At 36.3% G+C, this 21,413-nt stretch overlaps 1 long non-coding RNA gene across 2 annotated transcripts in view; it reads left to right on the top strand.

The window, feature by feature from the left end:
• LOC308496377 overlaps positions 1–18,958 on the top strand; it is a 35,177-nt gene extending 16,219 nt beyond the window's left edge. Inside the window, exons 3-4 of one of the 2 annotated variants that reach the window (XR_013993177.1) lie at positions 15,632–15,738; positions 16,516–18,704. This is a non-coding gene — a long non-coding RNA (uncharacterized lncRNA). Of the gene's footprint in view, positions 1–15,631; positions 15,739–16,515 lie in introns of both variants that reach the window. The other variant, XR_013993176.1, reaches the window with a different exon arrangement.
• Positions 18,959–21,413: the final 2,455 nt, after the last annotated feature.

The raw sequence follows: 21,413 nt of genomic DNA, 5'->3' as shown, positions 1-21,413 counted from the left end.
CTTACAACCTAAAAACCACTATAATCAATGATACAAAGGTGGGATGCAATTTAAGTATGCCTAATAATGAGTTAAGGACCATCAATAGACATAAGTGATCTTATTGGGGGGGGGAGAAAATGTCCTAATATTGCCTTATGGTGATTGTTGCACCACTCAATAAAGTTACAAGTTGAATCACTGAATTATACGCCTGAAATGGGTGAATTTCATGATTGTAAAGTATATCTCATTAAAGGTATAAAAATAGGAAAAAAATTAGTTAAGGAAATAATAAAATTATTCGAGTCAGAACACTGAAGCAAAGGCCAGTGACTTCAATGTCATGACTTACTTAAATAACAAATAACTTACATCTAAATAAAGGGTTTTTAACCTTCTTTCATATCAGGGGCCTCTTTGGTAGTCTGATAAAGTCTATGGACTCCTATTAAGAATAATGTCATGAATACATAGAATATATAGCATTGCAAAGAAACTCAATTATATTGAAATTTATAAAATACTATTTTTCTAATATAACAATATGTGCGCTTTTAAAATATGCTAAATAACAATAGATTTAAAATATAGACAAGCCAAAGTTAAATTTTATTTTTACAACACTTATGAGTGTGAAGGCTGTTGTTGCTTAGCATGAAGATGAATGACAAACTCTTTTTGACAGGGCAATGTGCATGTCATATAAGACATCCAGTTGACTCCCAGTTTTTCTGGTTACAAGTGTTAACAATCCAGATTCTCCAAAATATATCATCATGAATTTAATTCAGATTTCTGTATCTTGCTTAACAAGAAATGGATAGATTGTCTCAAGGAATACCCAAATTCTCTAAAGATGTTTGAGTTAAATTTTTATTAGGAGGTTATATAGATTCACCATTTGGAGGCTGAGAGCTGCACTGAAGTTGGCCTGCTCCAGTGCAAGAATGTCTGTGAACAGGGAGGCTGAGAACTGATGCTACAGTATTTTTGAGGGAGTGATGCGCATAAATTATATTTTGAAATATCTGCCCCAACTTCACTGGTATTTGAAAGTATCTGTGATTTCTACTGGTAAGAAGGTCACAGGCACTAAGATTTTTTGCCAACATTCATATTTGCAGGATTTTCTAACTTTCAGTTAAACATTTCTGAAAATAAAGATATATATGTTCTTTTATCCATCAATTAACCTCTGAATTCTATCCAGACGCTTTGGGGATCCAAAGAGTCCATTCAGGTTAAGATGATACACACATCGATAAATTAAACTGAATTTATAACTCTCACATTTTGGCTATTTGGTATAGTTACAGAACACCCAAAGACAGCATAAATACAACTGTAAAGTCAAGATGTTTTAAGAGAAATGAAAAATTCTGGTTTTGTCTATGTCAAGTCTAAAGACTCAAAAATAGAATCCTAACTCAGTTTCTTTCAAGATTCCTCCTCACAAAATGTGATCAAAATACTTGGTGCTGTTAAAAAAAAAAAAAAAAAAAGTCTGTGATGAGACATCTCTTTCTGCTCTTTCAATTCTAGGCATTATTCCAGACCAAGGTTTTTCTGCCTCATCACTTGTGATAGGAGAAAATTGATCTCTTCTTTCTTATTCTTATCTCTAGTTTGGGGCTGCCTTTATATCACATTTTTTAATTTTCATCTAAATTTAGATGTTGAATTCTTCTTAAACTCATTGCAAGCAGGAAAAGTCCAGCTACATATCCTTGAGCAGGTAATTCTTTCCTCTTATAATTTGTTTAGTTCTAAAATGTGTTACCAGGTTCTTTAGTTCTCTGAAGGAAAAATATTAGAGATAAGGTTTCTGCTACCTATGTAATAATCAAAAGAAACATTTCTGCAATTAAAAATTAAGATATAATAAAAAATACACTGCTAGAAGATTTGTGCTTTAATCCATATTATGCCAAACTGGGCACTTCTAAAACGATCTCTGAGCCTCAGTTCTCTTTAGGTAGAAAATGAGTGATAATTAGCTATCTAAACTGTAAGGTACAAGTCATGACTGTATCTAACAGAGACATCTACTGGACTGTCTGGCTGCCCTCCCCCATCGGGCTGGTCTGTCCTGATGCTAGCTGTTATGAGTCTGTGTTGTTAGCAACTGACCGCTGTCCCCATCTAGGAGAATTGTTCGTTTCCCTTCAGCAGAACAGGAGACTGGATCAGTCACACCTTGAAGGTTACAACCCACATTCAATAATTAACTGACCTGGGGCTCAAAAGTTGGCCCCCTTTCCTCTCGGTAGGACCAGAATTTCTTGTGGGACTGGACTATAGCTGATGTCCTGCTGAGACTACACCCTTGCTAAGCTTCTTTCCCTGTACTATCATCCCGGTTCTCCTGAGATTACTTCCTCAATTAGTCATTTCAATAAGAATCCCCATCTCAGGCTCTGGTTTTAGGGAACTGGACATAGGCTAGCATCTTATAATAGGCATTTGGCAAATCTTTGTCAACTGAATGAATAGAGTTTATCTGTTTAATATTAATCATAAAAGTTATAGTCAAAGCCTAAGAATGCTTCACAGAGTTTTCAGCAATAACTATGTGTTGGGAATATTTCTTAGCAAGTACTATAAACATGTCTGTAAACTTCTGTCTCTTTCTGATAAAATTAATTAAATCATTTCCAGAAGGAGCTTCCCCCAAATGCTTATTCAGTGTTCAGCAGAGGATGGGCTAACCCCAGGAACTGACCCAAGTGATCAAAGTAATGAGCTCAATATTTAGGGAGGAAAGAAAACTGACATGTCCTATTCCCAGAGTTGAGCACCTTTGATTAATGATTTATTTCTATTATAAGGGGGTACATTATCAACTTACTAGCAATACAGTATTAAGAATATATGAGAAGATAATGCAGTAAGTGCCCAAATGTGAGGCTAACTTTCAATTATTCAGTGATAGAGATGGGTAATGTAGATGTGTGGGTTGGAACGGATTATACAGTTTGTACTAAATCACAGAGAATAGACAAAACTCGTTTATCAACATATCTTCTTTTAACTAATAATACAGGGTTGTTGTGTTTTTTTTTTTAAGTGGAAAAAGCAGTTGTTTAAGTTTTGAAACTTTTTTCTGGAGAGAAATTCTCTGTAATTACTTCTCAGAACGATCACAAATACAAGAACCACTCCTGTTTTGTAAGAATAATGAAAATCCTGGACACCACAGTTTGGGTTCTAGCTCTGTTGGTGCACAGACCCTGTTCTCTTCTCAGGCCTAGTTATCAGTTTCCTGGCCCCAAATTATTTTTTTTCAGTGGGTATTCAGTTGTTAATGAGCGCCTTTTTGGAGATCATTGGGACATTCTTAGTTAAACGTATTATGTTTTACTACTTTTGCTTTTGTACTCCTTGTGATAGTATTGAACAGAAAAAAATGTTTTCCATTAATTTGCCCTGATCAAACTGCACTTACATGTTATTATGGGGTTTTATGTGTTATAGTCCAAAAAAACACTATAAGATTTATTTTAGCCATCATGAAGAAGAACACTCAGTTTTCTCTTCTGCTTATTAAAGAAGAAGATATATATATATATATCTTTATTAAAGAAGATATATATATATATCTTATATATATATATATATATATATATATATATATATAGTTCTACTTATTAGAGAATATAGGATCTACCATAGTGGTCTTGAAACCAGTTAAGTCTGAATATTCTCAAGTTCTCGAATAAAACAACTCTTTCTTAAAATGTTTGTATCTCCCACAGTGCCTCCCACCATAAGGCAGGCATTTTAAACACATGTTCAAAAAAATTATTGAAAACGTCTTGTGTTTGTTTGCTAGGGCTGTCATAACAAAGGAATATAGACTGGGTGGCTTAAACAACAGAAATTTATTTATCACAGTTCTGAAGGTTACAATTCCAAGATCAAGGTATCAGCAACTGTGGTTTCTTCTGACGCCTATCTGCTTGGCTTGCAGATGTCCATATTCTCTCTGTGCCCTCACATGGTCTCTCTTCTGTATGTCTATGTCCTAATATCTTTTTATAAGGGACACCAATCATATTGGATTAGTGCCCTCCCCTATGACATCAGTTACTTCTTTAAATGTCCTATCTCCAAATACAGTCTAAAGTACTGGAGGTTAGGACTTCAACATGAATTTGGGGAGAACACAATTCAGCCCACCATACTCCTTTATATTGGTCTTATAAATTTTAACTCTTATCAAGTGTATATACTAAAAAGAAACAAAAATAAGTACTTAAATTATTTCAAAATAAGAGTCATAAATTATAGAATTACCCTTCTCCTAGCCATTTTGAAACATGCCTAGGAATTATACTATAATTATACTAATTATAATCTAGTAATTGTTATAAGTAGTAAGTTAACATTCCGTCTGGGCAGAAGCATATATTAATGAAGCTGATGAGATCAATTGAGCTTATCTTCCAAACTCTTCATATGAGTAGAATATAGAACTCTCTGAGTAAAATAAATCTGAGTCTTTTCATTGATATTCCTTTTATAAAGGGAACATTTAACAATGTTTGAGGTAGGAAATTGGAATTACAGTGTATTATGTGTTGTAAGGTAATTATATTAACTTTCCAGCATACAGATTAAATTAGAAAAACCTGAGGGTATTTTTCAGCAGGACTACTTGTCTTTGTTGTAATTATAATTAAAGCCATTTCATTTGTGTAACAAATTTCTGCCTTGTAAAAGATAAAACAGTAGAACACACTACACTTCAGAATTCTGGATTTTTTTAACTAAAAAAAGATTAGGATCCCCTGAAGATAATGTCATACTGTCCCAGGAATATGGAAAGAAGGGAAAGATTGTCTTCTTTACGTATTATGTATGCAAATATGTCACCTACTTGAGAATGCCTTTATGTCAACTTTATAAAATATAAATATCTCACCTATGGATGTACATGTACATTACATTTGATATTGGGTCAAAGCTGTTCAACTTGGAGGTTAGTTACAGACTTTTTGTAGATGCCCTTTATCAGGTTGAGGGAGTTCCTGTCTGTTCTTGCTTACTGAGACTTTTTAAATCATGAATACATACTGAATTTTGTCAAATGATTTTTCAGCATTAACTGGTAATGGTCTGGTGGGTGTTTTTAATTTATTTTTTTATTTTTTGGACTGCTAGGATGATTGAATTTCTGTTACTGAACCAACCATCCCCACATTCCTGGGATAAACCCCCTGTTGGATGTGATATATTATTCTCTTTCTATGTTGTTAGATCTTGTTGAAGATTTTAATATCTGTGCTCTTGAAGGTATGAGTTTGTATTTTTCTTATAATGTCTTTGTCTGGATTTGGTATGAGAGCAATGTGGGCTAATAAAATGAATTGAGAAGTGATCTTCCTCTTCTATTTTCTGAAAGTGATTGTATAGAATTACTTTTATTTGTTTTTCAAATGTTTAGTAGAATTTTCTAGTGAAACAAATTGGTCTGGATATTTCTTTCTCAGAAGATTTTAAACTATGAATTTATTTATGCTTAAATAAGTTTTGGTAGTTTGTAGTTTAGTATTTTGTGGAATTGGTCCTTTTTATCTTATGCACATATTAGCTATTAAATTTATGTGCATATAGTTGTTTATAGTATTCCTTATTATCCTTTTATTATCTGTAGGGTCTGTAGTGATATCCTCTCTTGCATTCCTTATAGTAGTATTTTTGTGCATTTCACTCAGTCTTGCTAGAAGTTTATCAATTTATTTTTTTTAAAGAACCAGTTTTTTGTTTCATTGACATTCTCTGTTGTTTTCTGTTTTCAACTTAACTGATTTCTGCTCTAATCTTTATTATTTCCTTCATCCTTCTTGCCATGGGTTTATTTTTCTCTTCTTTTGCTAGTTCCTAAATTGGAAACTTACATTATTGATTTGAGACTTTCTTCCTTTCTAATATAAATATTTAATGCTTTTAATGTCCTCGTAAATGCTGCTTACCTATTATCTCTCAATTTTAATGCTATATATTAAGATTATTAGTCCTTTGCCTGTCTTATATGTCATTAATATTTTTTCCCACTTTGTCAATTATAGTTTGTGGTTTTTGTTATGCAAATGTTTTAAATGTTTATATAATCAAATTTATTATTTTATTATTGCTTCTGATTTGGAGTCATGATTAGAAAGTCTTTCATTGCACCAAGGATAAAGAGGAATTTACCCATGTTTTCTTTTAGTATTTTCATGATTTTTAAAAATTTGCATTTACATTTTTTTGCTTCATGTCTCAGCAATTTTACTTCACGTCCCAGTAATTTTGAGCTCTGCTGGTTTGGAGGACTTAATTCCAGGAGAGAATGCTTCCACCACAAGACAAAATAATGGTTCTATTGAATTGGAAGATAAGATTGTCACCTGGTCATTTGAAGCTCTTATGTCACTAAACCAGCAGGAAGGGAAAAAAAAAGAAATGTTACTCTACTGGTTGGTATAATTGACTCCAATTACCAAGGGGAAATCAGGTTGCTACTACACGTAGAGGCAAGGAGTACTATGTCTAGAACCCAGGGAATGCTGGGGCTACCTCTTAGTATTTTCATGCTCTAAGATTTATGGAAAACTAAGCAACCAAAAATAAATAAATAAATAAATAAATAAATAAATAAATAAATAAATAAATAAATAAAAAGACATGATTATTGAGAATATAGACTCTTTATGAATTAAGTTTTAGATCATTCCTTCAGGTAAAGAGCCCCAAATCAGCTGATATTTTTCCTGAGAACAAGGAAAATAAGGAAAGAATATTAGAAGAAAAAAAATCATAGATAGCAACTACAGCCTCGTGGCCAATTACAGAAACAAGGACTGTAGTAGGTTTGTGTATTTTCTATTTGTTTGCTTTGTGTATGCATTTATTTGTATACATTAGTGATTTTCTTCTCTCTCGTTTATTTCATTTATTATTTTGCATACAAGTGTTTGAAGGTTAAATGTAGCCTTTAGATAACATCATTCAGTGGTTGAATTACAATAACCTTTGGAACTGTGTGTCTCCCAAGAGTAGCCAAAGGATGGGTTGTACAGTTATCAGTTTATTGTCTCGCAGCTCCAAACCTACTGCTCTCTACCCTGCTTTGTGATGGTGCAGCCGGACTCAGAGTCCAGCTCTTCTTCCATTTCTCCTTTGATTAGGGAAAAGTTAGACTTTGCCAATAGGGGGCACTGGTGTGACCCTCCAGGCAATAACAATAGAAAGACACTTATCTTCCAGATCCCAGTTCTTAGATATCATTATTCCGAGCAGGAGATTACATAGCAGCTGGCTGTGCAGATGAACTCCAGCCATGCCTGAAGCCAAGATCTCCCCACGATCAGCCAAATCTGAGTAACTCTGGCCTGCCTACACCTTTTGGCAATGGTGTGTCACTTCTAGAGACCAGCCCCAGGCCACTCACCACCTCCAGCAATGTGGGCCTCCTCTACAGACAAGTGCGGACCTGTACTCTGCAACTTCTTCAGCCACCGGCAGGCTGTGTGTTCACTATGGTAGTTGCTTCCTCTCTGAAGAGGTCAGAATCTCAGCCTGGAGTGGGGGGGGGCAGCCTTTTCCTGGTACCTAGTTCTGTGTTTGTGTTTTTCACAGCCTACAGATAGCAGCTGCTTTTTAAACACCTGACATTTCTGGACTTATTTTGGTAGATGACCACCTTCTACTATTTAACAATTCTTTATATTGAACTTTTCCTTTTCAGATAACTGGTGGGGTTTCTGTATCCTGGACTCTGATTCATTAACCCTTTGAAATAATTTATTTTTTGCCAGTTAAATAGCTTTTTGCTCATTGGATTCACTAGGGGGAAAATCAATGTCCTAAATCAGATTGTATTGTTTTATAGTGTACTTTCTGTCCTTTAAGCTTCTGTCCCCAAAAAGAAGAGGAAGTGCTATGGAACCTATTATCTATTATGAAATACACAATAACAAGCTTTTTACTAGAGTGTGTTAAGGTTTTGTGAAGCATTGTTGTAAATAATTGCCTAAGGTCATGATATAATAGCTAAAGTGAAAATTGATGTTGGTTCATAAATTTTATTGGATTGTACAAATGAATCAGCAGCAAGTTCACTAAGTTTTCTCTTTTGAGGTCTTTTATTTTTAGAGATATAAAAATGCCCGTTGAAACTCTTGGTGGTTAGAGAAAAATGATATTCTTTTCTGCAGCAAATTTTTTTTAACCAAAGGATTTGTGGCTGATCCCTGAAATCTAAACACAATCCAAAAAATTTTGGATGGCTTTTTAAATTAAAACCTTGAACGTATAACATGCAAGACAGAAGGTGGCCCTTGGAGTTAGACTGAGCTCCTTATTCCCACTAAAGCAGGCTGCAAACTGGCTGATATACTGGGGAAGCTGTTCTCAGACTTTAGCATGTGCCAGAATCACCTAATGGGCTTGTTAAAATACAGATGGCTGGATCCCACCTGACAGTTTCTGATTCACCAGGTCTGGGGCAAGGCCTAAAAAATTGTCATGTGATGCTCATCAGAGGTCCACAATTTAAGAACCAATGTTTTAGGGTAACCATTCAAGACCTACTTCCTCTATCTTCTTCCGTTTTTCTCCCTTACTTTATATTTAATCCCAAGCTGTTGTACTTGCTGTTATTATCTTGGGATCCATACTTTTGGTACTATATTTTGCCTTCAATTCCTGTAACATTTTTTCTAACATTTTTGAAACTCGAAACATTTTTTTTTTCTTTTTCTTTTCTCAATTATTCTATCTGGCCTTAACATTTCTCGTTGCCATAATCCCCAATGCTATGTTCTAGTACTAACTTTCATTACAGCCCCTTAGCCAATGCCCCTCTTCTCCTTGGCTCCCCTACCCCTCCTTTAAACACACAGGTGCTCTGTGCTACTACCAGTAGTGAATGGTAGGTTGTAGGATTTGGAGAGATGACTTTAGAATGTGCTGATCTTTTCAAGTTAACCCATGCTGAGAACTGAAAAAAGATATGAATCATTCTTTAATAATTCAATCTAGAACACTTCTTGTGATAAACTGTTTTAGAATTTGTGGAATGAGCTTATCTCTTTTGAATGTTGTATAATCTTTATTTTACTCCTGCCCTGAATTCATCTTTCACAGCTGTTCAAGCATCACTGATACCCATGCAACTTCTTGTTCACACTGCTTTGTCTTTTTACCCTGCCTTGTCCACCTACAATGTTCTATTCATCTCTGAGATTCATCTCAAGCATTTCCTTTTATGAGAATCCTTCCCGGATGTCTTCTCCCACAGACGTAGCTAATATGTAACTATGCTTTGTGTCCCACAGCTGACATGGAACTTACCCAATTTAGGAGATTCATCTCCTTTAGAGGATCGGCATGTTCTTTGAAAACTCTTCTTTAATTGTAGGTTTCTATTCTTTACTAACATTCGTTTCATGATTGTCCATCAAAAGATTGTTCTCCTTGAGGGAAAACATTACAACAGCATAGGAAATGAGGAGTATGCGTTCACTCTGTCATCAGTACACTGGTTGCAACGTTTCCTCGGTGTTTAGATTTGATACCTCCTTCCTGACCACCATGGTTCCTGATGCTGTTTCTCACTTCCTGTTTATGACCTCATCTTTGCCTCTTGGTCCTAATTATTGATATTATTCCTCTGATACTACCCAAAGGAGCATGTCTGCCGTTATGTGTCCACTCTGAATAAGCCCTATTTCTGGGACCATGGTCTAGAGTGACGACTTAGTCTCCTAGAAATTGGCTTTGAAAAGACCAAAAGTAAGCACTCCAACACATTTATCTCATACGTTTCATTGTGTAATGCCCAGGGATAAATTTTCAGCAAAGAAAACAGAAGTTATGAAGCTAGGGCAACTTTTCTCAACTAGTTCCTTGGGAGAATTAGGCCGCGTTGCCCTAAGGCATCTATTGAATATAATGAATTAACTTCTTTCCTATGCATCTAGATAGAGTGGTACTAGTTACGTAATCATCTTGGGGGAATTCAGAAAATTGGCATTCAAATCATTGTCCCATGTTCTGTGGCTCAGATGAGCAGAGACTGAAGCTTCTTGAGTCCTTCAGATCACATGTGTGTGGGTGATGGCAACGGTTTTGTGATTGTCCAGAGTAAGGTCCTGCCATGTCAGAGTAAGTTGCCTACTGGAGCAAAGGCATATTGAAATTGAAGCTTTAGGGTCCCTCACTTGCATAAGTCCTTCCCAAGGCCTTGGGAGAGACCACAGAAGTGTGGAATTTGTCAGTTTTATTTCTTCTTAAGTAGGGTCCTTTTCCCAAACTGAATATGTTTCAGCCTCCCAACCTGGGTCTGCTGTAGCTCTTACTTAAACCACCTCCACCTGAAACTCCAGAATAATTACCTGACGTAACTTCTAAAACTGTCTTAAACATCCCCTATTACATATATCTTATCTGTGTTCTTGGTATGTTTTTCACTGTGGCGTAGACCCCATCTTGCTACCTGGCCCATGGGTTATATAAAATGAACTGGGCTTATCCATGTCATTAGTGTCACCACGATCATGCCTCATTGGCTCTAAGCAACGGTGACCCATCTGCACACATGCATGCGGCATGGCAGGCCTGGCCGGGACCCGCCACATGCACGTCCCAGCCTCAGGAGCTAGAACTTGCTCTTCTTCTTTCTTTATTTCTTTATTCTATTTTTTTAAATTTTTTGTCCAACATAACAGAACAAGAAGGTAGAAAGGGGGGAAAGGGGAGCCAGGAAGAAGGAAAAAAGAAATAACCTGCTATGTATGATATTTAAAAAATAACCTCAGTTCATTCTTTAGGCATATTGCTGCCCTTTGACACTGTCCTTTGTTTTGTGCTTTTTATTTCCACCATACGTACTCACATACATGCATGTAAGTATGTATAGATAATATTACATTCAAAACTGTATGTATAATTTAAATGTGAGATTACCAAAAATTCCCTGTGACTCACATTGTTTTTTTGCACATCTCCCATTCACTCACATACATTAAACCAATAACAGGATAATGTAGAGGATCTACTTAGTATTAGTGGGAATTTTATAATAAGAAATATGTTTCTGGAGTTTTAAGCCCTCTTGAACTACAAAGGAGCCTTACACTTTTTTCCTCTAAAGTTTTTGAAATACTGTTTCTTAAATTTAGGAGAACTGATGTAATTTAGATTTTAGATTTCCTAAAATTAGATTACACCCAGCCTTTCTCTCCAGACCTATGACAAACTCTAAAATAACAAACTTTAAGCTCTTTTAACACTCTCTTACATCATCTCCTGCCATTCCCACCTTCACACCTTATGTTCCAACAAAATTGGGCTGCTTAAAAGTCCCTAATCCAGTTGGCTCCAGGGCTAGTGATAGAAGTTAAATACATACAGAAAGACCTATCCTCCATAGTCCATCCACATGGCTTTCTCCATCTTATGGAAGGTTAAATTGCTAACGAGCATACCAAGAATTCTAACACAAAATATTGGTAAGGGGATTTTCAATTCTAAAAGGTAGAGGACATTCAACTATGAGAGCAGTTTTAAACCACAACAATACAAAAAAAAACAAAGAAATAAATATACTGGAATTAAGATTTAAAAAAAAAAAATCCCATGACATTGCAGAATAGTGCAAAGATAAGATGCTGCAATTTTGCTTGCACCGACAATCCTTGTCATTTCAGAAGTAGTGTTGTACATAACATTAAGAGTAAACAGATCCTGAATAGAATTCCTGGGATTGCAGTTCTATACCTTAGTTTGGACAGTTACTGATAATATTTAATGGGAACTGTAGTCAACTGTCCCATAGGAAATAAGATCCTCTTGCACTGAATTTATTTTTTTTACCCACAATGGACAGATAATGTTTTAACTGAGTAGCAGAATAGAAAGCCAATTTTATATAAATGGTGTGAAAACAAAGTTATTGATTTTAGACTCTATTATAGCTTGTGTTCAAATAAATAAAAAGAGGCTTACAAGAGAACTGACAAAAATAAAAAATAAAATAAAAATAGGGTTTATTCCTGTCTCTTTAAAAGGTCACTAAAGAGAAAAGAGGATGAGTCACAAACCACCTCAGTGGAGCTGAAAATTGGGGCAATTCCCCAGAACTCTGTGTGCGGACGTGGGGGTGGAGTGTGTTACTACTTAGCAAACAAGCACCTGGCAACAGCAGGGCAATGACTCAGGACAGTGACTCTTCTGAGAGAGAGAGGAAGTGTCTCAGCCACTGCTAGAGACTGGCCTGTGAGAGATCTGTGTTTGTGTAATCAGTGCAGCAGGCTTCCATTGTCTTCGAAAGAAAGGGTCAGACTATCCTTTATTCTTCCTTAACCACTCTCCAGGTGCCCCTGATTTTCACATTAAATGCAATTCCATCTGTATAAAAATGTTGGAGAGAAGGATGAGGCTATGATGTTTGTCCCTCCCCAAACTGTTCTAGAACTTCATTAAGGGAAATTAATAGAGTTAGATTATTTTAAGGATAAAAGAAAAGGAGACTGTGACAAATCTGAGGCTCATTTGACAGCTAGATAAGGTGTAAAGATTTAGGAAAGACCTAAAAACCAAAAAACCAAAACCAAAACAAAAAACCCAAAAAACATAAAACTGAAAGAACTACAAAATGTAAGTTTAGCCCAGTTAAAAGAAAGGGTTACAAACAAGAAAGGAACTGAGGGAAATCATTCCAAGTGAAGAAGTGTGTGGATCTCAATTACTATTGTGCATAATATCAAAACAAACTGAGCAAATACCTATCATTTCTGTGAATCACTTTAAGTTACTTCTGAACCTAATAAATACAAAATAAGAAGACAAAGTGAAATCTAAATAGATCTTTTGATATTGGTGGAAGCTCAATGATAGGAAAATAGTCTTATTTTGCTCAAAATAATTCTCCATCCACTAGATTGTCTAATGCCTACTGTTACCTAACTCCTACATTTGAGTTGTACCTGAATTCAAAATTGTTATTCCATAGATTTAAACAAGGGCAGTCATGAAGCTACTTTGAGAAGTAAGAAATCTGATCCTACATTATTTCTAGTGATCTTTTTAGAAATTGTTTAAGTGTATTAGTTCCTCATATTTCTCCAAAGAATGCTGTCATCCATTTTTTTCCTGACTTGATCCCCAAATACCAATATCCTGGTGCATACCTAACTTCCTCCAAGATACTGGATGATTTTGTTGAATGGACTAAAAAAGTCTGGAGGCTTTGCTAGAAATAAATGATGGAGATTTATTCAAGGATCTTGGAGTTTGCAAATGGGATACATACACAGTTAGGCAAAATCCCAGAAGTGTCCCAAAGAAGAAAGCAAAATTAAAAGTTCCTATAGTAAGAAGTACATTCTTAAGAACTATCAGTCCTGTACGCTTGGCCCTATGATTTGGTCCAGGACATTGTCAATCAGATATCAGGCAGTCAGGATTATGGATGCCCGGTGGTCCGGAAGATGCGTACCAGGAGGTCTGGTCAGTCCCAGGCTGGTCTGGATAATGGTTGTCTGGTAGATGTATATGTGAGTCCTTCAGAGGGTAGTCAGGTGGCCTGGATATTGAGCCCTTCATGGGATAATTTTCTAGTTAGTTGGAGGTCCAGATGTATACCCAGGCACTGACATAGAACGGGAAAGTTCAAAAAAAGTTTGAGTTCCCAGGCTGGTTAGAACAAGAATGGAGTCTTTCCTCATGCCTCAACCTTCATAATGTTAATAATTCTAGCAGCTTGGTTAGAGTTGCTCCATTTTATATATTCCCCATCTTCACTCTTTCCTCACCTAAAAGATTAAAAACCAAAACAGAATGAGATGAAAAGTCACAAAGAAGAGCTCTTAGAAATCAACAATATGATAGATTAAAGAAATGATAACGTTAAGGAAAATCTCCCAGAAACTAAGACAAGAAGACATTAGTAGAGAAAATGTAATATAGACTCTAGCAATTAATCTAGAAGAACATCTGGAGAAAGAGGAGTTCCAGAAATAGTGAACAAGAAAATTTTCTGGAACTGAGGCCATGAGTCTTCAGATTGAAAGGACCCCATTAATTATAATCAGAATAAATGAAAAGCAATCCACACCAAGGCATGTAGTCATGAAACTTCAGAACATCAGGGATGAAAGAATCTTCAAAGTGTCTTTAAAACCAGTTAGCAAGCAAGGAAGTAGAAATTGCATGGCATCAGACTGGTTACTAGCAATTTAGAATCCTAGAAGACAATGAAACCATTCTTCAAACGTTTGCGAGACGATGATTTTCTCCTAGACAAATTAATGGTTAAGTATGAGGGTAAATGAAAACATTTGAAGACACATGGGAATTCAAATTTATAACTTTTGTAGGAAACTACTGGAGAATATGCCCCAACAGCTGAGAGAGTATCTGTGACAGCAAATTTCAGGCACCACAGAAAGGAAACATTTCAACATAGGTAGGAGGCAAAGGAAAGTCCCAGAGTAATAACGAAAAGACGCCCTAAATAACAGCTGTGCAACAAACCCAACAATATATCAATCAAAATTGGAGCACAAGGATGGCGGCAGCCTCTGGGGAAAAAAATAGAACTGATAGATTATCTGATATGTTTGAGCACTTGAAAAGTATTGATAGTTGAGAGATATGATGAAGCATGTATAAAAATTTCTCATGAGAAATTGAGAAAGGAGGAAGTTATTAATGTTAAGAAATAACAAAATGTGGCAATTATTAATACTAGGGAAAACAGAGTTTTACAGGAAAAAACGACTCTGAAGTGTCAACATTTACACAGATATGCAAATGTAACGCTGAATATCAATTTAACCAAAAATTATGGTATAACTATCTTGGGAGAGTGGCAGATGTGAGGGAAAGTAGGATTGGTGGTTAAGCTATGTAAATCTTCATTTACCATAACAGGATATTAATAAATACATTTGAAATTTATAAATAAGACATACCAGTATAAGCAGAATATTTAGAAATCTGTAGGTAAATGCCAGAAAAAAAGCATAAGCGTTAAAAAGAGTTTCAGCTAGGAGATGAGATGGAAATAGGCAAGGGATTATAGTAATTATGGTATTTTTATGTGCATTTAAATGGATACTACTTTATATTACTTTAATAAAATTTCTGTCTCTCCTTCTCCCTCCTCTTTCCCCTCTCTCTCTCTCTCTCTCTCTCTCTCTGTCTCTGTCTCTCTCTGTCTCTCTCTCTGTCACACACACACACACACACACACACACACACACACTTCTATGAATTAAGACTTTGAATGTCCAAGTGTATCTTGACTAGAGAGAAAATCAAGAACAAAGGCTAATTTCCATTTTTATCATAATTTAGCTTATGGATTTCATTGTCTTGACAGCTAAATGATAACAAGACCTTGAATGGAGATGAGAGGGTTAATTCCAGGACATCGGAAGCTCTGTGGGACATAGCTTGTTGGGTTAAGGTTAGGATACAACTGGGGTTACGGCTGTTGGGGTGCTGCTGGGGTGCTTTGGGTAGGAGATTCCAAGTTAAGGTGGCCAGAGTAGAGGAGCAGAAGCACACAACCAGCCTTGCCACTAGCCCAAATAGTGTCCTTGTGCAAGTTAGAAAAAAATACACTTTCTCAAAACATTTTACTGCCATCTGCCAGGAAATCATGGAAATAAATCTACAAATCAATGATGACTACAGATGTGAACACAGCCCTCTAGAACCTTGCATCGCATCATCAGGCAACGACTTTGCCTATAACTAGAGGTGAGGAAAGGACTGATGAGGATTTGATGGCTCTGAAGGGAAACCTTTTCTTTTTCATAACTTCCTTATAATTATTAAGCAGATTCCTAGGAATATTTAGATAATTCCTTTCCCTTAAACTAGGATCTATGAAAATGGGATATGTATCTTATTCATTGCTACATGATTGGCTTCTAATAAAGAGCAAAGCTCATAATAAAGACTCAATGATAATTTCACAAATGAATGACTGATGTATTAAAAATTATAAAATCTTTGCTTTCTGTTACTAGGATTCCTTTTACTTTTGAGTAGTTTAGAGCCAGAGCTCTTATGACAGCCTGTCTCTTGTTGCTTTTTTTTTAAATTTATTGAGGTAACATTGGTTAATAATAATATATAAATTTCAGGTGTACAATATTATAATTCAATATCTGTATACTCTATTGTATGCCCACCACCCAAAGTCTAGTTTTGAGTCTCAGTACCACCACTTTCTAGTTTGTGACCTTGAGCAAATTATTTAACATTCCAGAGTTCAGTCTCTTCATATGAAAAATGGAGTATATACAATACCTACTTCGTAGAATTTTTATGCGCATTAAAAAGGATAATATTTTGAAAGTATTTCAGAAATTGGTACATAGTAAGCACTCAATAAGTTTTAATGTTACTACTAATCCAAGCAATACCTAACCTTTATTTATATTCACAATTAATAGTTCTATCCGTTGGGATTTACATTTGGCAGCTAGTCACAAACAAAAATAACGTGATCTTTACTTGTTTTTCTCTCAGGTAAAAGAAGTCTAGATCTTATAGGGGGCCAGAGACATCAGAAACCAAGCCTATTTCAATATTCCTACTGGGCTGTTCATAGCCATGGCTTCTGTCTTCAAGGTTTTCTCATGGTCCAAGATGGCTGCTGAGTCTCCAGCCCCCAGGTTTGCATTCCAGGCAAGAAGCAAGAAAAAGAAAAGAAAGTAAAAAGGATTCATGCAAGCTGTCTATCTCTTTTTTAAGGAGTCGTTCTAAATTCCATGTCTAGCTGCAATGGAGGCTATGAAAAGAAGTCTTTTAACTGGTCATATTGCTACTTGCAATAAAATCGAAGCCTCTTTATTAAGCAAGAAGAAGAGAATTAGTATTGGTTTGGCAGCTCGCCTTTTTCATAGCTGTAAATGAGGACCCTAACATTGCCATCATAATGAAGGTTGTGACTGATCTAAGCACTACTCCAAAATTATGTTGTCTTTGTTTTTGCCTTATGGTAAAGACATGCTTGGGATAGTGGAATGCAAGGTTCCTTGAAGTTTGTATGAGGACAATTCACTTCAAAGTATGAAAGTAAGATTTTTGAGTTCTGAAAATAAGACAGGTTGTTAGTCATTTATGCTTTGCATTTTCTTTGCCTACAGGATGAATATATACAGATATGTACATGTATTATGTCATTCTGTATTATTCATGTATCATGAGATAGCTCTAAATTTGCATATAAGGGATAAAGTCAGCCTATGTATAAGGATCAACCCTTTTCTTGACCCAATCATTTAAACATGGAGTCACTAATAATTAACCTAGAAAAAAAATATGATCTTATAATTGACATACTTTTCCACTGACAGTGTTCTAAGAACTAAAATGAGATATGGCATAAAACAAAAAAAGTACCTGTTCTTTTATAAATTATTACCTTTCATATAAAAGAGAAAGATCATTTAAGTGATGAAGACAAGGTTTTTGAGGAGAAAAAATATAACTGTCCTCTGAGAATTAAAACTTGATCAACATAGAGCCATCACTGGATTAAAAGAATCTACCCTGGTCGAGCCATTCCGAGTTGCCTGGGACCTTCCTTCCCAATGTTAGCATTGAAAATCCCAAATCCTGGAAAACCTTCAGTTCTGGGCAAACCAGGACAGTTAGTTACCCTATTTTTAGCTAATACCAGGATAACTGTTGTAGGGTAGTGTAAGAGAAACGGTTAAGTTTTTTCAGATCTAGATAGCAAAAACCTAACATGATTACTGTAAGGCAACATTGATTCTCAGAGTCACAGGTGAAGGTGGATATTCCTAGAAATGGGATATTCCTAGAAATGGGACAGAAGCAGATAGGAAAGAAGGAGCATAGCAGTCACAAGCTAAACAATCTTGCTTAGAGTTTTTGCCATGTTACGAACATGTGTTTATGGTCCTGTCAGTTGCTGACAGTGAATCTTGCTTGCAAATAAATAGTAATAAATGAAGAGGATTTTCATAGTAAACGTCAACCTTATAAGTATTAGATCATAATCCACACATCTGATTTTCCAAGTTCCCATATAGAGTTGCCAGACAATACACAGGATACCCAGTTGTATAGAGCATATAAAGTGTATTATTTATGTTGGAGTGAGGTTTGTGAAACAACTTGTTTACTAGTAGGGACAGGACTATGGCAGTACATGTGTGAGACTGATAAAAATAAAAAACATGTTTTTGTGTGAAACTGAGCGTAACAAAATTGAATGACAAACACTTTTACCAAGCAACTTCTGGTCATCATCCAAGAGGTAAAATATTCCTGGCAAGCAACTGGTTATCACCTAAGAAGTAAGCAAGTCCAAGGAAAAGAGGATAAAAGCAGACCTCCAGAGCAATGCCGTGAGTCGTCTGACTGGGCGCCCCAGCTAAGACCCTCTGCGAGGCTCTGAGCGAGACGCTCCAGAACGATCCTACAGGACATCCTTCTGGGTGATCCCACAGAGCCCCCTGCGAGGTGCGAGCCACGATACCGGGACTCTCTGAAGTTCTTCCTTGCGAGACCAGCTTGCCTCAGACCCATCGTGGGCCCCGTCGCCTCTCCTGGACCAGGAAACGTCTCCATCCCGATTGACTCTGGGACTTGGTTCGTTAATAAATTCTATTCTATTCTGTGCTGACCAGAGCTTTGGCCTCTGGAGGGACACTGGCTCCCAAATAAAGCTGTATTACTCACTCTTTCTGACCCTGTGTGCTGGGACTTTGTTCCCCACTCATATCATGAATCCCACGTAGGGAGGTAGGGCCCTGCGGAGGGGTTAATGTCCGCTTGATTTTCAGGAGGAGACTGAAATGTAGCAGGCTGCCTTTACAGGCGCTCACAACACCAGTTAAATTTGAATTTCAAAAACGAATAACTTTTCAGCTTAAATATGTCTCAAATATTGCAAAAGCCATACTTATATTAAACAAATTATCCATTGTGTGTCCAAATTCATATTGAGCTGGGGATCTTGTGTTTTTATTTGTTAAATCTGGAAACCCTACAGGAAGAAAATCACACAGTTTACACATTGGTACCAGTGTAAACACACAGTTTCTTTCCTCAATAGGGCTCTCTGAGAGATAATATCACTTTTTTCCTCTTGTGAGCCCCCTCTCATCTCCATGATCTTTACTATTCTTTTCATGCACCTTAGTTAGCCCTCTCAGAAAAGATCGTGGGTGCTCACCACCTGCTTCACTGAGAAAAAAGGAGGGGGCTCAAGGTAGAATTCCCTCAACCCTATTCGCGTCCTTCCTCCTCCAACGTCTGAGTCTATGGTCCTATTCTTTCTACTTCAGTTCCTATCTGAGAACTGAGATCCTCCTCCTGTTGAAATCTTTCCCCTGCAAGATGGATTCCATGACCTGCTCCTTCAGCTTCTCCCCTCCTGCTGGTCCTCTTTCTCTGGCATGTGAACAGTCAAGGCTTTTTGATCTTTAACCAAAGGCTCCCCTTGGCCTTCTAACTACCATCCTCTCTCTTTTTTCTTTGACACTCAAGTTCCTGGAGAAGCAGTCTTCACTGGTGGGTCCCGCACCTGACTAATCAACAGCATTACCTGGGAAGTTTTATTGAACTTTGTATTGGTCTCAAGCTCCCTCCTGAAAACTACTCAGTCCTGGAGTAGGACTCTCACCACATCTAGCCAGTTCTCAATCTCTCTGGGCCCTGTCACTGTCTCTGAGTGCCCACTGTGCCTGCGTTAATCATTCCTAACAAGATTACTATCACTCTCTTTCAGTTGGACATAACCCCTTTGCAATATAACCCTTTTTTTGCATCCACAAATACTGCACAGCAACAAAAATGAATTAGCTACAACTATACTCAGCACTATGAATAAATTTTACAAGTGTAAAGTTAAGCAAAAGAATCATACTCAAAAGGGTACATATTGTATGATTTCATGTATATAAAATCAAAACTATAAATTAGTCCAAATTAATTTATGGTGCTACAAGTCAAGATATGCTTGTTCTTTGTATGGGACTAGACACAGGAAGTGAGCCAAGGCCTTTCCTAGGGTTCTGGAAATATTCTATTTCTTAATACGGGTGCTGATTAAATAGGTAACATGGAACGCATTGCTGTGAAGCTATCTTGTTGATACAATTAAAATCCAAAATTAGTTGACTTTAAGGGTGACTATCCTCTGTAATCTGTGTGGGCCTGATTCAATCTGTTGAAAGGTATTAAGAGCAGAATGGAGGTTTCCCTGAGGAAGAAGAAATTCTGCTTGCAGACAGCAGCTTCTAGAAGTCTTCTAGAGTTGCAGTGACATGTGCTATGGATTTTGGACCTGCCTAGCCAGACCCCACAACAGCGTAAGCCAATTCCTTGCAATACATTTCTTAATATATATCTTTTATCGATTCTGTTTCTTTGGTTGAACTCTGACTGATAAAAAAAAACAGCTGCATTTTAGATTCTTCCAACACACTGGATGAGAACAAAAAGAGGGAAAGGAAGTATAGCAAACTGATTGTCAAATTGCTCACTTCAGAAGATTTCCTCTCTAAAATTACAGAGCTGAACAGATGACAGAAATCTCGGAACCAATTAAGTAAGGAAGACTATGTGCAGCTAAATTGAAGTTCAAGCCTACAAACTGCTTGAAAGTTTCACATACATAGTAGTTGAGTAATAGTGTACATTTTGTAGTAATAATTATACTTATTCTTTTTCTTTTCTTTTTTTATTTTTATGCTTATTTTCATTTACTAAAACAAATAGTAGTTGCTTGTATTTCGTAAATCTACTTTAGAATTTAATGTACAGAAAATAATGACTAGTGACTTTTTATTAGGTAGAGATAGAAATCTTCGGGTAATGTAATTTTACCTCTTTTCAATCATTCTTTAGATAAATATACAAAATCATACATATTCCAAATGCAATTAACTATTAGGATCTATAGCAACATTAACCATCAGTAGCTACTTGAGGAGTAGTTCTATGTTGTAGAGGAAGTGATAAAAAAAACGAATAATCACTGAAGTAAGGCAAAGCGCAGCATTTGCCTACCTGTAATTTAGGCCTTGTAGATGGCCATCTGAGGCAATGGTGTGTCTATGCAATTTAGTATACCTAGTTAGAAGTAAGAGGAGAATGATAAGAAATCAGTGTACTTCTGAAGGGAATGACTTTGCTTCTGGAAAGGTAGAAGGGATTCCCAATGGGAAGTATGTCCCAAGCAAAGGAGTCCCTATGACCTAATAATATCACTCTACAGAACAAAATCAAAGTCATTTTCAGTGGGAGGCTGTAGATACATTATGTCCACATGAGAAAATGGTAACAATGGAAGGTGTTGAGGGTTATTCTGGAGATGATATATTAATCATGTGAGAGGACAGCTGTAGTCATTTAACAAAATTTTGATAATATAAACAATGTTCTATTAC

The sequence above is a fragment of the Rhinolophus hipposideros genome (genome assembly GCF_964194185.1).
Source record: "Rhinolophus hipposideros genome assembly, chromosome: 4".
Lineage (NCBI taxonomy): Eukaryota > Metazoa > Chordata > Mammalia > Chiroptera > Rhinolophidae > Rhinolophus > Rhinolophus hipposideros.
This window is presented reverse-complemented; position numbering and strand designations above follow the sequence as displayed.